Below are 18,420 nucleotides of genomic sequence, written 5' to 3' on the forward strand. Positions count from 1 at the left end.
TACCTTTTTATTCTGTATTTAGTCATATCATCTGAAAAATTTAGGAAAATAATTGATGTTACCCAAACGCTTAGTAGTCTTTGACGTGTGAGATTTCCAGAAAAGATCTCGAAGAATCACAGAATTGAAGGACTTAACAGGGATCTTAGAGAATCATTTCCTTAATGTTTGCATGTGATGGATTGTAGAATGACATACGAAGTCTAGAAATGGTAAGCAACTTAGCCAAAATTCTTCAGGTAGCTCGTCACTGAACCAGGATGAGAAGCCAGCTCACTGCCGGCAGCTCATCCATCCTTCTGGAGCCTCTCAGAACAGGTCACACCACACTGTCTGGAAAGGAAGTGACTTCTGGGGCCAGGAGCCTTTAAAAACCTCCAGAGCCTATGCCACATGGTCAGAGGTACTGAGCCAGAAATGAATCGGGTCATCCTCTTTCCTCCCTCTTCCAGGAATAAGAGAAAGTCTTACTGCTTTTACTCGTGGATGTCAACAAGTTAAAATTATGACTGACAAATGAAATTTGATTTGTAATTCCGGACTGTAAAGTGCATGGACAAAACAGTTACTGCTATGTAGGTATCAGCATCATTCAAACGAAATACAGAAAGGAAGATCTCTGGACTGATAAATATCTCGAAAGTCAATAATGAACTGCAATAAAATAAATTTCAATGTGTGTAAAAAAGTTTAAAAAAAAGCGGGGGGGGGAGGGAGGAGGACTACTCAGATTCACAATTCTCAAAATAAAAATAAACAACAGGGTCCACAGAGAATTTCAGGAAGAGAGGCTGAAATAAATTAAGACTTTGTGGAGTAAAAAGAGAGTAACCAAGAAGTTTCTCAATGCAAACAAGAAAACAGATGGTGTATATTTACACAGGTATATAGTGCATTGATTGATGACTAAATGGCAGTATTGTGTGAAATAAACATGTTTCAATACACTACCTTATTAATTCTCACAATATCACTGTGCCGTAGATCACAGTGTGATCCCCAGATGACACACTCAGCATCTCGAGACAGAATGTTAGAAATGCACATTTTTGGCCCCCTACCCTGGTATTTCTGAATCAGAAACCCAGCAATTGCCTGGTGCACTGACCCAAGCTCTCCAGGGGATTCCCACGCATGCTGAAGTGTGAGTATCACTGCCTTGCATCCATCCTAAAGACAGGAAATCTAAGGTGGAGGAAAGTTATATAACGTGCCCCAAAGTTGCCCACTTTACATGTGGTGCCTAGAACATTTTGACTCAGGTCTTGCTTCCACTAAAACCCATGCTCTGAATCAATGTAATCTGTAAATTATACAACCATTACACACTCTTATCCTCCTCTGATACAGTGCAGTGTTCTTTCATACTTCTGGCTTTCGTGGATATTTGGTTCAAACAGAGTATTAGGATGGAAACTGAATTATCCCAGCAGGAAGGGAAGGGAAGGGAACAAGGGAAAGAAGGTAATAAAGACTTCCTATGGGCCACAGAAAGAGACAGCTGCAGAATCCATTCACCTCCATGTAAACACCTCCTCAAGAGGGAGGCGATTAGCAAGGCAGTTGGGGTGAAAACCCTGAAAAATGCCCAGTCTTTCCCTGCCAGGTTTATGAACCGCTTTGGCAGGCTAACAGCAGTACATTATATGTAACTGCCAGTTTACTCTACCTTGTCTGCCTTTTATTTTCACAAGGAATCCTTGTTAGTTAGTGAAATTAGCAAAGGAATCCATTACAGGCTGGCTTCAAAGACTGCACAGTATTTACTCCTGTAATAAAAAGTCTAATTTTGTAATAACATGGCAACCTTTGGGAAGCGCTGGCTGATGGAATCCAAGTCTGGTAAAATTAGCCTCTTTTGGTGCTGCTTATTATTATGGTGCTTGTGAGAAGGGAGCGGAGGGGGAGCTGGCGTGCCAAGTAAGCACTTTTACAAAACAAAAAAATTCTCTTTCACAGAAGCCTAAAAATGGGAAAAATGGGGAAACAGCCATGAGGCTAAGCTCACAGAAACAGCAAGAGGGTGGGCTTGTAATTAACGTGGGCTGAGACTCACTGCATTCACAGGCAGCGATGTGTCCTTAGCAAAGGCACCGAGCAGTTTGCCACCTGGCCCTATACCTCTCTTCCTGAGCCATAGGCAGGTGCCTGGTGCCATTAACAGGCCTGTCATCTCTCAGCATCCTTTGTGATGGGGGCAACAACCAACACTCACTTAGCGATTCACAGAGTATCAGAGCTTAAAGGGACTTCAGGATTTATCTCCTACAATCCCCTCATTTTACAGGTAACTGACAGGTTATCAAAGACGCAGCACCGTCACTTTAAATCATGCCCCTTGGGTGTCTTTTCCCTTCCTTTCCCCATAGTTGCATCAATGAATGCTGTTTTACACATCAGCGTTTCTTCATAGCATGGTATTAACAACAGCTACCTAGACCACATTAAAGTTGTACCTTAGACTCAGAATTCCTCATTTCATCAGCCTAAATCCCACTGGTATTGACTGATTAGGATAGCAGTTGCTTCTTTCTTGATCTGAAAAATGTTTTAAAATTCAAATTCCTAGTCTGACAAAAAAAACAGCTGTATATCTCTTTCCTAAATTCTCCAGCTCTAGGCTGAGGACAAATTATTTTTCTCCTCCTACCCACTCCTCCAGAGGCATTTACTACAAACTTGCTTGCCTTTGTTTCTTAAAAATGGCTTTGGTGCTGGAAGAATTTAATACGTGTGCTGCAAAGCCTTCATTCTGATTACGAGAACAGGAGACTGATCTATTGTGACTGCATCAAAAACTAACACTCCAATTAACCCTGAGATTCCAGAAGCTCTGAGAGGCAGCTTCATTTGATAAATTCCCACTAAATCACAAACTCCTTTTATTAATAATGGGCGTGGGCATTCTAAATATTAACCAGAAATGACTAACTGCTGCCCCAACTAGAAAGAGCAAACATTATAAAACACCTAAAATATTAATTAAAGCATAAATAGCAATAAAAAATCAGGTTATCTCTTCTATCCTTTCTCACACATTCTTAAGGTAGCATCCAGCCTTAAAGAGTAATAGTTATTAACATTTCATAGACCCTTATTTGGTCAAAATATACAGTAGATCCTTATGATTTTAGCATGACTAAATATTAATCCACCATGTAAAATTTATATTGAAATTAGTAAGCCCAAATTATCTTAGATTTTAGCCATCAACATCAAGATAAAAGACTGACTCTTAATTTATGTTTATAATGAGGAATAAATGATGTGCTTTTTTCCCTGCTCACTGAGAGAGGTAGTTTCTCAATTTTGCCTGTGAAAGCTTCTGTCCAGGTTATAGCAATTAGTAGCCATTACTTGTCATTAGTAGTCATTGTGTTTGGTTTCATAAGTAATTATTCATAGCATTTAAGTTGAGTCAATAGTTTAATTCATTAACACCTCTGATAAAGCACAGCTCAGTTTAAAAAAAGTTTAGTTAACTTGATTTGTGGATTTGCTTGTTCTCATTCTCATGCTGTTGCTTTCATCCTCTGCAGCCTATGCTCTTAATTCTTTCCATCATTTTGACCTTCCCTACTGCCTTCTGTGGAACACCATGGCCTTCAATAAGAGTTTGGAGATAAAAGGGATATATTGATTTCCTAAATTCTATTCAGATCCCTTGCATATTGTCAGGTCTGTGGACTCTGTGTAAGTGCTTATAATAGCACAGTCATATGAAGAAAGGAACCTAAGTGTTGTATCTCAGAACAAGCTCTCAGCCATCTCTCGGAAGCAACAGCTCAGCATCTAAAGCCATTTAATGGGAAAGACATACAAAGGAACATGATGTATTAGTTTCTTGATGACTGGTGTCCTTTTAACCCCTCCAACCCTACCTCACTGCATGCACACTTTACTACACATACGTACTCCCACACACAGAGTAAAACAACTTAGAAAGATAAAAATGGTAACTTTTGTTATTCACACTGTTGAAATTATAGTTATTTATATTTCATATAGATTCCAGACATTCTATAAGAGATCATGACCCAAGAAGGATCTAAAACCTCTATTTAGAGAGATGCTGTAAACATTACAGAACAGCTCCTTCATTTCTCTAATTTGGAAGGATTAAAGCAACTGTTGGTCAGAAAGATGAATGTAAGCCTTGATGCAAACAACTGATTCTGAAAAGAAGGACTCCTTCTACTACATGAACCTTCCTGGACAAGATTAAGAAATCCACGATTTCTTTAAGGCTGGAAGAAATGCAATTGTGAATAAATAAGCATGCTGGTAATCCTTTTTGAGACTCTGCTCTAATATAACCACAACAGAAAGCTATTTAAGAGAGCATAAAGTTTTAAAGTCATCGTGCTGTTCTATTTCCCACATTCTTGTTCTGCAACAGCAGTGCTCTTTAACTGTTCATCCTGCCACCCACACAGCAACTTATTCATGTGTAAAGGTTAAAGCTGCATAATTATGGTAGAAACACATAAAAGCTACACAGCCTGGTGTGTTCAGCACATAATATTGGAGGGAGAAAGGGACAATTTATATATATGGAGCAAGAGAGATAGAGATAGTGACAGAGACAAACAGAGACTCTGCATTGGATAGAATTGATTCCTGTAAAAAATAGAAGTTTATGGCTATGCATTTGATAATGGCCATGAAACAACTAGGCAAATCTGTACCTAGTACAGGAAGGGAGCTTTGCTTCGCAGCCATCCAAATACCATGCCTTTAAGGTCAACTTGTGATAACATCTACGATACTTTTAACTCACACACATGTGTATGTTAATTGTAGGAAATAAAGACTGATGCCAGTGATCTCGCTTAGAATTTCCTTCTAGGAAAGGCACTCATTTAAGCACACAATAGGCACAAAGTAAATGATGGTTGAATAAAATAAATTTTATCTGGGGAATAATTATGTTCAAGATGTATAGTTGCATTGGTTTAAACTAAAAATATACATTTGGGGAGAGTTCCTTAGAACTTAATGAATCTTGTAAAAGAGGCACTGCCAATGAATTACAAATTCGTCCTGAAAGATGTAACTTCCCAGAAAGGGAACATAGATTGGTCGGTGATTGAAAACCATTTGTAGAGTAGAAATTTCAATGGCTAGGATCACATTCTTACAAATAAATAGGAAATCAGTGCCTTGAGTATAACCTATGCCTTATAGCTGAAAGAAGACCTTGATGAGATGCTAGGCATTTATATTATGCATCCTTACATAAGATTCTGTTTGCTTTTTAAAGTCTTTAATGGCACAACCTCAGATAATTTCTATAACCATGATTCCAGCAGCACCAATGTATTTCATGGAATAACTGACAGTTCTCTTTAGAGAAACTGGATGGTGATTCTCAACGCTTTGGCATGACGTTTATTGATTTCTTATAACTGGTCCAAGTCGAGAGAGAAAGGAAGAGTAAGAACCTATAACCTGAAGATATGTGTCAGGATTATAAGAGACCTTACAAATTATTTAATATAAAATGCCTATATTATGTCTGACACCAAATAAACCCTCAATTAATGCCTAATTTTGTAAGTGAGCAAATCAATGCTCATAAAAGAATCAAGTCCAGGCCTAACCCCACTTCTTCTGGCTCATCATTCAAAACACATTTGCCATGTTAATTTCTGAACTGGAAAATTACAGTCAGAGTCAATAGTGCCCACAAGGACTGGAGGCAAAATTCTCATGATTCTTGGTCACTGGGCATGTTTGTCCGCATCTCTGCTTATTCTTGCCAAACTTCTCTTCCCTTTTCTACCTAACTTAAGCCAATGAAATTTACATCTGTGGGAGTTATCTCCTTGTAGAAGTTTTGTGCCACCTCTAAAACTAGAAATATAGGGCTACCTATAGACAGAGACATCCTGGGCTTAGGAATACTTTTAGAATATTTGCTCATTTATAAAGCATTCACAAAGGCTTGAATGTATGGACTTAAATGAGGAAAGGATAATGTTGATGAAGACACTGATAATGGCTGTAAGAGCTCACATATGTTCCAGCCACTGTGCCAAGCACATAATCATCACACCAGCTCTATTATCACTCGCCATTTACAATGGAAAACAAGATGTAGAAGGGTTAAGTAAGTGCATGTTAGAATCCAGATCTAAATCCACATATGACTGATTTAAATGCCCCACACCATTATAAAATATTGCTACCCCAATGGAGAAATCAGAGACAGTCCTTAGCCTCAAGTCCAGCTGGCTCAATGGAAATTCCTCAGAAATCCTCTTCCTGATGATCTCTCTCCCAAAGAATCAGGGACATTCTTATTTATCAATCAGTTTTCTTGAAAGCCAGACAGTGGTGGTATGATATTGGTCTTATTTATTAGGCGAGGAAATAGGAAGAGAAAAGCATGATTAGGGTCACTGATGAGGTATATATTGAATTAGCCAAATCTCCATTCAGTTTTCTAATTATTCTCACAAATAATTCTATATACCACATTTAATATATGTAATATGCATATGTAAACACTCTTTACTGCTTAATATTTATTTGAGCTCTAAATTCTTCTAGTCTCAAAATTATCACTATATTACTGTGCACTTGCCTTTCTTAAGCATGCTTACAAGTAACATGTGACTGCAGAGAAAATAAAAGTTAAGCAAAATGTTAGTATGAAACCATGAGAATGGAAATGAAATGCTCAACTTTTTTATGAGAGTTGAGGTATGACAAGACTCTGGATTTTGCAACCTGATCCAGTTATATTGAAAATCCAATAAATTCCTGAAGATGTAGAATTCTTCATCTTGTTTCAGATGAATCTTCCCAGATTTTACTTTGTCAAATTATTTCTTTTGCACTATTGTTTAAATGTAAGGCCATTCATTATGTACCTTCTAGCTCTGCTAAAGGACTGGAGATAGGTGGAAGGAAGGAACACTGGGTCACCATCCTTGATCAGTAACATATGTACGGACTTTCAGCAGAGCAAAATCCTCTCATCAAAAACTTCTGACGTTCAGTGGAACTAAAAAATGGCATTTCTTTTTTAATATTAACTTTTTTCAAATATGAACTTTGAATGAAGATGTTTGCTTTTTATTTTATTATTTTAATATTGTACTTAGCATTGTCACAGAAATAATGCATAGTAATACATTCAAACAATGCAGGAGACTGGGAATAACTAAAATTAAAAATAAAAAAAATACCAACATCATACCTATTTGATACTGATTTTGTGTAATTTACTCTTCTAAGCACTTTACATGAATTACCTCATTTAATCTCCACAACTACCTATGGAGACAGTATTTTTAGAATCCTCATTTTAGAGATTATCAAACCAAGAGTTAGCAAGACTTAAGTGATTCATCCAGGATCATGCAACTATTAAATTGAAATTAAGCTGTAACTTGATGTTTGTATACTTCCAAAATGAATGCTATTAACCACTATTTTATTTTGTGTAACTATTTCATGGAAGAGTGTAAAACTTTAGCACAAAGAGATTCATCAGATTTCCATGGAAGAAAGAAATACAGACCAATCTAGTCTCCAAAGAAATTAATCCCAGTGGAACAACTCAAACATAAGAAATTCCAATCCCAATATAGTATTTAGAAGAAATTTATATGCAGAAATAGAGGCCCTGTAAGTAATAGCCAATTTGGTCTTAAATACTCTCTCACCACTGTCTTAGACTCATAGTTAACATATACTAAATACACCAGATATTCTCAAAAACATGTAATGGGTGGTTTGGAGAAGCTATGATTTCTTCTCCCCTTGAAGTATATGATCCTTTGGACAGAGCTACCACTAATTTTATTCCTGCTCTTCTTTTGCTGAATTTCAAGATTGTGTTTGATTTTGTAACTTGCTTCCAGAGTAACTGGAAATGGAAATTGAGACAAAAATTATGTTTTCAACTTGCTTTTTTCCTTTCCTTTACTTCCTTCTCAGACAAAATCTTACCTCCAATTCTTTCTAGATCTCCAGGAATTTCATATCTAAAAGCAGTAAATGAGAAAAGAGTGGAATTGAGAAAAACAGAGATGAAGTAAATGCAGAGATAAAGCATAGTACCTTTGCTTTCATCATAGCCACGGCCTCTTTAAGGCAAAAATAATAACTTAACAGATCTTACTCACTCCACTACTTCTACAATAGGTTGCTTAGCAACCACAGGACATTGGTGAGAGGGAGATGTTAGAGCAGGTTGCAGAAAGAAGGAGCTATCATTAACTCTGCAGATGTTAAATATGGATTGATTCATCCCGTCTTCCTTTCCTTTGTGTTACCCATCAGTCATTTCAGACTCAGGACTCAGGGTTCACTAGTCCATCCTTTACCCTTCAAGTCAATGATCTGACCCAACTAAGAAAAAGGGATCTCTCACAGAGCTGAGGGAGTGTTATGGTTTAAAATAACAATGACCTGTTTGGATATAATGCCTCTGATACTTCTTATATTTTTCAGTGGAGAAAAAACTAACTGAAAAAAAATATTTTCAACAATTTCATTGGCTAATTTTCACATTGCATTCAGATTTTGGACCTATTCTCTTGCTCATAAGATTGGCTTGACCTCATTAGAAACTGATTCTATGAGTTTTTGAGTCCATGAGATAATAACATTGGGCCATTTCTATGAGATTCTGTTTCTCTTGAGAATATGCTGCCACGGAGTGGTTATTATTGTTTTATATATTTAATTCTATATGTACATGAATGATTCTCATTAACCTTTATTTGACTGCTATCTCTTGACTATTTTTAAAAGTTCTACTTTCTAGTTCTGGAAATAGATATTCAGCTTTTTAAAACAATTCAAAGGTTATAAAGTCTGGGGGATCAAATTTACTTCATAAAATAAATAGTAACCAAGAGTGCACAGATTTTATTGTGTGTTTACTACGTGCCAGGCCCAAAGCTAATGGTGTTCATACAGTATTCCATTTAAGTTTCATAGTAACCCTATAAAGTAAGTACTATTATTATTAGCCATTTTAAGGAAAAGGAAACAAAGGTTTATGATCTTCTTCAAGATCATAACATTTTTAGTAATCAAAGCAAGGTTTGAGCCTAAACTTCTTCACCCCAAGAAGCCAAGCAGGGAACCCCAGTGCCATTGTACCTTTCTAAATGTTGAATGTTCCACAAATACTTCAAAGATAATAACAAAAAAGAAGGAGGGAGAAAAGGAAGGAAGGGAGGGAGGGAGGAAGGAAGAAAGGAAAAATATTATTATTTGGTATTAGGGGTTTAAAAATTAAGAAAACAGTAAAAACATGTCCTCACCTTCCAATAAGTACCACAGAAAAGCATCAGCTCACTCCCGTGTGATGAAATCCAAGATCCATAAATATTAAAACAAAGCATAAGATATCTGTAGTATGATGAAAGCACTCATGTTTATTAGTCAGATCTGAATTCAAATCCAGTCTCTACCTTTCTCTAGCTCTGCAGCTGGGCTAAGTATTTTAACCTCTCTATACTACATTTCAGTCATAATCTGCACAACAAAGATTACAGTACTAGGCTTGTATGAGAAATTGAGATTATAAAGTAAAATCATGTTACTTACTTTCTATACATTCAAGGGGTTCAACTAATATTAGTTAGTATTATTTTTAGAAAATGAAATAATTGTGAATGATTAAGGATCTATGAAAATACAAATAGTAAATTAACTCTGTGGATAATATGAGAAATCCCCAAAATCTATCCATGACTGATTTCCATGGGTCCCTAATCATTTACAGTTATTTCATTTTCTAAAAATGATATAACTTATTTTTCAAATCCAAAAGAAATTTATGTATAAACACAGTTGCTAACCTTTCTTAATGACACACTTTCTGTATGAGACACATTGTGTTAGACTTTATTTTCAATTCAGGTGCAAATAAAACACAGTCCCTTTAATCGAGGATTATAAAAGGATAGAGAAGGTACATGCACAAGTAAATATGACAAGGCAAATAAACAGAACTGCTTAACAGAGCTTGGAGAGGAAGGGTTCACTTCTGGCTGGTATGTCAGAAAAAAGTTCCTGAAGGAAATAAAATATGAACAAGGCATCCTCAGTGGGGTTTGTAGGTTTTTTTTTTTTTTGGTAGTGGTGGTGTTTTTTGTTTGTTTGTTCATTTTTTAATTCTTCCATAAAGCAACCACTTATCCCTCCTCTTCTAACAGAATCTTATGATCTTATTTTCATTTGGGGACTTCCTCTCTCCCAGTGTCAGGCCCTGTAGTCTGGTGGTTCTGATTCCATCTGATGATGTGTGAGGACCTAGAAAGATGTGGCCAATCAACAGAGTCCATGCTCCTGGCCACGGTGCTAGGGTTAGAGATAGACACATAATCTACAACAATCAGGCCAACGAGGCCAGTTCTGGTTTTGACTCAGCAGGATAGCTGCCTCCCTCTTCTTTAAGACTAGTATCTTCCTATGGCTTGGCTGTGTTTCTACATTGAAGCTCTGTTGTCACTATCATTAATGACATCACTTAGGCGCTGAGCCTAGCCATGCTTGAAGCTAAGCCTATACCCTGGACTTACCTGTGTACTTCAATTATGTAAGTCTATATGTATTTTTCCTCACCAGTTTTTGCTGACTTTTTCTTCTTGTGGGAAGTGACAGAGAATCCCGCTTATATTCATCACTGATATAGCTTTGAAGAACAAGTAAAATTTCAGCTCATGGAAAGAGCTGGAGAGGCAGACATAGCAAGAGTGGGAAAACCACAGGCAAGAGCATAGGCTGGGGAAAGCGTTCAGGGAGCAGCAAGCTCAGTGTCACCATCCTGCTGTTCTCCTATTAGCGGCTGAAGTGTTGACCTTCCTTCAGAACAAAAGCTTTGTGTTGGTTTCCTCACCCACCGATGATTCCTACTGCCTGAGCTACTCCTACCTATTGAGCTCTGTCCCCTTCCACTGGTGAGGGAGATTGTGTTCACGGGTGTCACTGAGCTAAATGTCTTCCCCTGTCTTGTAGTTTAGTGTCAGGGATTTTTCCTACCATCGCTGGAACTCTGGCACCAGGCTTTTCATGTGGTTTCTAGCCTTTCTTCTGTAGCCACCTATACTCCAAAGTAGAACAAATACATTTAGTGTCGTTTCATAAAGAGGTAGCTGTAGTCCTCTCAGATGACCTGGTAATGTTAAACTGGATGTGTTGAACCATCTGTAGGATCTACCATCTACCTACTAAACCCAAAAAGGATGCTGGAGAAGCTTGCTTGGCAGTGTTCATCTCTGACCAAACAACTCTCATAGAAAAGAGGGGAATGAAAAGTACAACTCTATGAGGAAGATACTAGATTTGCCTCCATGATAAATATATGAAAACTGAAGCACATATATTTTAAGGGATTTGCCCATGGTCATGCAGCTAGTACATGGCAGAACCAAGTGTGAACCCAAGTAAGCTGGTCCCAGATTCTGTAATTTTCACTGGAAGGCTATATTCTCTCTCATACTACTAAGTTGTTTGGAATGGATAATGCTATAAGACAGTAATTCCATCAATAGCACTTAATCAGGTATCATCTTTATTGTTCTCTGTGCCATCTTTTACCAGCCCAACTAAGATAATATGCTTTGAACAATATCTAGGTCTTCTGTAACCCCATAGTGCTACACACATAAGATATATACAGTATTTGTTGATGGACTGTTTAAAATTCAGCTACTCTGGAGGAACTAAATCTCAACAGCTACTTAGACTACATCTTTATTGACTCCTGGTTGAGAACAGAATCCTTAAAAATCAAAAGTCAGAATAAGCACGTACTTTTGATAGAGGAAGAAGGAATATATGAATACAGAAAGGAAGAGAGTACCTATGTTAAACTTGGTCTCCTTAACAGTTTTGGTCTTGGAGTTCCTGTATCTTTTTTTGCTTTTTTTGTTGGTTTGTTTGTTTGCTGTTCTGAGTAAACACAAAATGGGAAATTTCCCATTTTTGCATTAGCGCCTTCTCACATTTCTGGAAGCTGGCGTCTGCCTCCATCCCTGGATTTTCTTCACTAACTGCATTTACCTGTGACAGGGCCAGACATTAATGGTATACATATATTTTCAACATCTACTTTGACAAAGAGTGATTTTTCATAGAAAATGTTTTCAATAACAAATATCCAATAATCATTATGGTTCTTCCTTGCTGAAATAATCTAAAATGGGGACAGAAATTGAATTTGTTTTTTATAATAATGACATTCATATTGTGTTCTTTGGCTTTTCCTATGCAGCACAAGGTTATTTTGTTTAAAAGCATTCACAGTGGTATTTATTGGACAATTTGGAGGTCTATTAGAGCTAAATTTAGCCTTTTCTCCTTTTTAAGTAGAATGGATAAAAATGTTTCTTCTTAGGAGCTACTTAAAGCATTCCACTAGATTAACTCGCCCTCCTTCTTCTGAGAGTAAATCTGTATTCTGTTTAGGAGGTCATGAGTCAGAGACCTGGAGATCTAAACTAATCCTGACGTGAAAATTTCAGCTATGACCCCAGAAATACTCCTCAAAATGTCTTGCCTTGATAGTTGAAAAAGATAGCCAGGATAAGAACTGAATTCATCAGCAAGGACTTCTGCAGTTGCTCTTAGCTTCCTTATGATTTGCAGAAGCAATGTTTTGTTTTGTTTTATTCCTTCTCAGCTTTCTTTTCTCTATTTTTTTTAAAACTTATTCGCAACCCTAGTCCCTGGCACTTTTCTTCCCTTCTTTCTATCATCTTTCCCTTCACTTTTCACCATCTTAATTAAATAGAATGAGCTTTATAAATAGTAGCTTGTTTTAGTATCCCCTGACTTAAATAAAGCTAGGAAATAACAGAATACACAAAATTGCTGTCCTGACAATGCTAAGTATCAGAAAAAAATTTAGCTTAAAATAATCAGCGAGACTGGTAAATGCTAAATAGTATAGGGAGACTGTATGTGTGGGTGTATGTTATATATATATGCATATGTATGCATATATACATGCATATACATACACACATATATATCCATATATTATATATATATATATAACTTACATATATGTTACATATATGTATATAATTTTGCCTTGCCTTTGTGGACGAATAAAGCCTAGTCATGCAGTACAATTTCCATCAGCAAGTTGTTTTCATTAAACTCCTGGAGCCTCTCCTCTAAGTGATACCGCCACAAATGCTCAACTGAGACAGTTTAGTGAGAAAATCAGTCAAAGCAGCTGTTTGGCACCATGGGCTGATTAACTTAAGTGCTTCCATTGTACTTGTGGTTGTTTGAGTATCATATAGACTTGGTCCCATAACAACAACCTAAGAGTATAGCCTTTCTGATATTTACAAGTAGCTACATTAGTGTTAACCCCATGAAAATTCTGTATATTATCACAATAGTTTAAAGCTGTTTTCCAGTGAAACCTTTATTGCATATCATTTAAAGACTTAACTCAATATGAAATGCACAAAGATTACGTTATATCAAAAATATTCAATACATGACTCTCTCGGTATATACCTGTGAGGATTTTTGTGTTCTTGTTCTCAGCTCTATCAGGTATGAGCTCCATTTACCTGACAACATATTGAAATTGTAATCTACATGCCCTGACTCATATTTTTCCACCTCTAATTTATTCCCTAGCCAACTGAAATCTAGTTTCTTCTTTCATCATTCCTCCAAGACTGCTCTCTCAAAGGTTAGAAATAACCTTTGAATTGTCAGATGCAATGACTTTTTCGCAGCCTTTATCTGGTCTCAAGTCTACATAACTTGACTATTTTGAGCACCTTCTGTTTGAAACTTTGTACTTTGGCATTTATGGAGTCACCCTTTTAGTTCTTTGGCCACTCCTTCTCAGTATGGTCTAGTAGTTCCTTTACCTTAACCTATTCCTTAAGAGTAGGTATCAAAAGAAAGTCCTGTTCTATTACCCTCTTCTCTCCTCATACAACACAATTTTTGTTCATGGTTAATGTTAGCCATTTCTAGATGTGGAATCTCTGACTATGTGGGTAGCCTGATAAATATAAACCTCAAGCCTAGACCTCTCCCTGAACTACAGCTGAAGTTTTGAATTGCCTACTAGGCATTGCCACCTGGATATCCTATGGATACGCAAAAAGCTCCCACAATAAGTTATTTATTGTTTTCTCAAGATAAGATGTCCCATTTGTAAAGGATAGATATCAATATACTTATATTAGTTATATTCTTAAGAGTTAACCCATACTAAGTGTTCTCAGAACTTTATGTATAATGACATTTAATCCTTGCAGCTACCCTTCAAGGTAAGCACTACCATTATAATTATTTAAAATGAGACACAGAAAAGTTAAATAATTTTCTTAAGTCATCCAGCTAGATATTAGCAGAACTTGACTTTGAACTCAATCTGGTTGAATGTGTGTTCTTAAAATCTATACTATTCTGCAGAAAGATAGGGAGGGCAGAAAGAAGGGGAAAGAAAGAGCCCTCCTTCAGCAAAAAGTTGACAGAAGTATACTATTTATTGTACTCTTTGCCTTTACGCAGCCAAATTCAAGCTTTCTTAAAACCTATGTTGATATATGCACCGAGTGATTTAGTATTGAGTAGTAAGTGTCAAAAACTTGGTTTTTTTGTACTATTGCCCTGGTAGGGAGGTCAACTTACATGTGTGTATTAGCTTTCCTCATTATTTTTAAGGTTGTTCATACATAGTCATAGAACTTCAGCGCTAAAAGAGATCTTAGGAATCATCTAGAAAAATCCCTTTATTTTATAAAGAGACATAGAGCATTCAAGTAACTGTCCACAGCCACAGACCAAGTTAGTGGTTGAACCAAGAGTAGAACCCAGATCTTAGAATATCTAGTCCCTTGTTTATAGAGTTATATCATATATGTATGTTTTTATAACAAATGCAGTTCTTGAGAATAATAGTGTTTTTAACGTTTAAAAGTAGTAATTCACAATTTGAACCTCATGCTACTTTGCAGAGTGTCATCCTTTCTTAACACTTACTGGGCATCTCCTAGGTGCATAGACTTGTTCTTTCATATCCCCGCATAGCTCTTAGCAGGCTACTTGTTTGTGAAGAGCCTGTAGAGAATTTGGGGAGCTCAGCATGGATTCTTCTAAAAGCCTAGGCTGAACTGCGTTTGGCTGAGCCTGGGAGAGGGGACCTAATTGGAGAGAACAGAGTTAAGTATTAAGAGAGACAGTGTGTGTAGTGTGTCTGAAAATGAGGATGAGAGGAGACAGAGCTTAAGTTGGCAGCTCTAGCACTTCTTGTCTGAATCAACCTCAGGTGGTACAGGTACAAAAATGAGCACTGTCATACCTGAGGAAAGAGAACCAGGCATCAGTAGCTTCTAGCTAAGACACCCATTCTTCAGAGCCTATTTTAGGAATAGCCAATATCCTGCACCTCCCATGCTAGATAATGACCCTCTTTCCAAGAGTTTATGCCCTTGAGCTCTACAGATAATAAATCAGGCAACCACCATATCACTTCACTTTTCTTTTAAACTCTACATTGCTTCATTGTGGACTGAGTTTGCAATGTACAGAGCCCCTTTATGAATTTCCTTTCATATAATTCCTACAAGAGCCAAAGACCTGCAGTGTAGAGCAGGAGCTATTACTCCACTTAAAGACAAGGAAATTGGCCAAGCCCTACGCTAATGGTCAAAAGACCAGAGCTGGTCTGGCTCTCCTAGTAATTAACTTTAGCAAATCACTTCATCTCTTCAGGATCATTTTTTCCTTTTCTGCATGCCTTTTTATCCTAACATTTTAATCTAGGATTTCCAAGCTGATGGTATAGTTGTGACATTATTACCCATTATCTCTGTTCTTATTGAGGTGGGGAGGAAATAAAGGCATATGTCTAGCAATGCTTGAATTCTTAGTCTTTGAATTCTGCACACATTGTACTTATAGCCTTAAAAACATTCTTTGCTTCTCATTTCTGGTTTTGGTTCTCAATGAAAAGGGAACACTATTGTGATAGATTATGGGTAACTTTACCCAGTTCTGTTCCATCTCTTGTCCATATGAAAACCTTATATTTACAAGTTAATTGTAACATAAATGTTTTTCCATATCTTCTTTTCATTTACCATCTCAAGACCATGATTGTTAGTGCCATCTCTTCTGACTACATAATTTTACAACTAATTAATGCATTATAATCTAATTGACTATTCCTCATTGTTGGACATTAAGATTATTTTCAAGCTTTTCTCAGCTGTTATTCTAAGCAATTCTGAAATACCTATTTTCACATCTATAGCGTATATGTACCATTTTTGATATGTATTTTCTTTAAGTAAATTCCTCAAAGTGGCATTAATGGGTCAAAGGCTCTGACCATTGATACTGCTTTTTAAATACATTATCAAGTTCTTTTCTAAAAGCAATATAATAATTCCAAAATTTAACTTCTTGCTAAAGAACCACTCTTGACCATCTGCAAAATTAAAAATCACCTATAGTTGTTGAGAACCTTCAGAAACAGGAAGCACTATTTTCTTGTCAAGTCCTAGGGAAGTAGAAGAAGCAGCTCTATTTATGTCATTTGGTGGTTCTAAACAGAAACTTATTCTCTATGTTTAATAGTGAAGTGTGATTAATTGATACATCATGATAGAAAATCAGAGGTGGGTGACTTGCTTTTCTTGGGTTCCCACAAAAGCAGGCCCTGAGATAAAGACTTAGGTACAATTTATCTGACAACCAATGCCAGGAGGCATAAGTGAGGGAATGGTGAAAGTGAGACAGGGAATGCAGGGAGCCAGTAAAAGGTATGTTAATAAGTAAGTGATGCTTAGGGAATTAGGGTTAAATCCCCTTTGGGAACCTTCAGGCATCTTGTAACATGTACTACCCAACTGTCTCATAGAAGTTGGGGAAGCTGGAATATTTGTCTTCCGAATTCAATCAGGTTGCCCTGGGTATGTCAAATTCCAGTATTTTCAGGGTGTCCTGCTTTCCTGGAACTGAAGAAATCTACCAGGCAGAGAAACAAAGATACAGGTTCTTGTGGTGAGATGCTACCAGGGTATTCAGGATGTGTCCACCAAAGCTATTGGTGAGCTTAGAGGTGGATGAGTAGATGTAGAACAGGTCATCATCAACAGCAACTGCTACACCTGGGAAAAATGACCTCTTGCTAACAGTGTTTAATCCAAAGGAAGAATGGGTCTAAGAACCTAGTTTCTTCCTCCAGGAGTTTACCAAGCCTAAAGCATGCTCTGGACACCGAAACTGTGGTTGAAAATATAAGAGATTTTATATTATAGAGTTGATATAAATGTAAATACACCAATTGAGCCAAAGACTTGGGAATAGGATATTCCGGTTAATAGAATTTTCAAGTTAAAAAAAAAATTAAAAATTATGATTTTAACACTTGACAAAAATAGTCTTCCAGAGTTAGAGTTGCTTTAATTGTTTTAATAAGAATAGTCCAATAAATATGAATAAATAGTTGTTTGATGTTTAGGATATTGTAAGGCATTAAAGTAATCTTTCTGCGACTAAATTATCTTAACCCATGGTCTAAGGATAGAAAAATAAATGGGACTCTGAGTTGAATGTGATTTCATGAATTAAGTCTAAGATATAACCTCAGTTTTTAACATCTCCTTATCAAATCTTCATTTATTGACTTTTGTTTACTTTTTTAATAAGCAAAATGTACAGACATAAGTGAGTATAAATGAGAAGTCATACTTTTCATATTCTACTTCTTTGAGGTTTTATTCTGCTGAGCTAATAATAAATGGAAATACTTAGAACTTGAACTATTCTCTGAGCAGGAATCCAAAGATGAATTAGAAGTTAGTAGAAATAACTTGAAAGAAAGGATGGGTTTTTTTGGCTCAAACAAATTAAACTAAAAATATTCAGTATATTCCAAAGAAAGATAACTCCTCCCAACAGAAAGGAGACTGGTCAGAAAACAGTTATAGAAAATTCATAATGAGAAGAGAAAAGTTGGCTGTACCTCTCCCAGCTCCACTAGGGCAGAGGAAATTTAGGTCAGTGCAATGTGAGTATATATTGCTACTTGAAAGGCTATCCCTGCTGTGGAGATGGACATATCAGGCTATTTTTGTCTCACACCATTAAGCCTAAAATCATTGAACTCATTCTCCTTTCTCTAATTCCATACTAATCAAGCAACCTTCTTTCTGATTATAATTTGGTTTCCCACATTGGCCTGCTTACAGTATGAGAATGTGCTGGCCATGCTGATGCAAGTATTCCAGCCCACAGGGGGACTACAGATCTCCTAGATCTCCTTGCAAATTAATGAATTAGCATTCTTATCTAACATCATTTTCATGAGATATGGAGCTCCTCTTGTGATGAAGTAATCTGGTTTGTAAGTCAGAAGACTGAGGTCCACAGATATTTTACCTTCACGGGATGACTTTTCTT

Source organism: Balaenoptera musculus, chromosome 16 (assembly GCF_009873245.2).
Source record: "Balaenoptera musculus isolate JJ_BM4_2016_0621 chromosome 16, mBalMus1.pri.v3, whole genome shotgun sequence".
Classification (NCBI taxonomy): Eukaryota; Metazoa; Chordata; class Mammalia; order Artiodactyla; family Balaenopteridae; genus Balaenoptera; species Balaenoptera musculus.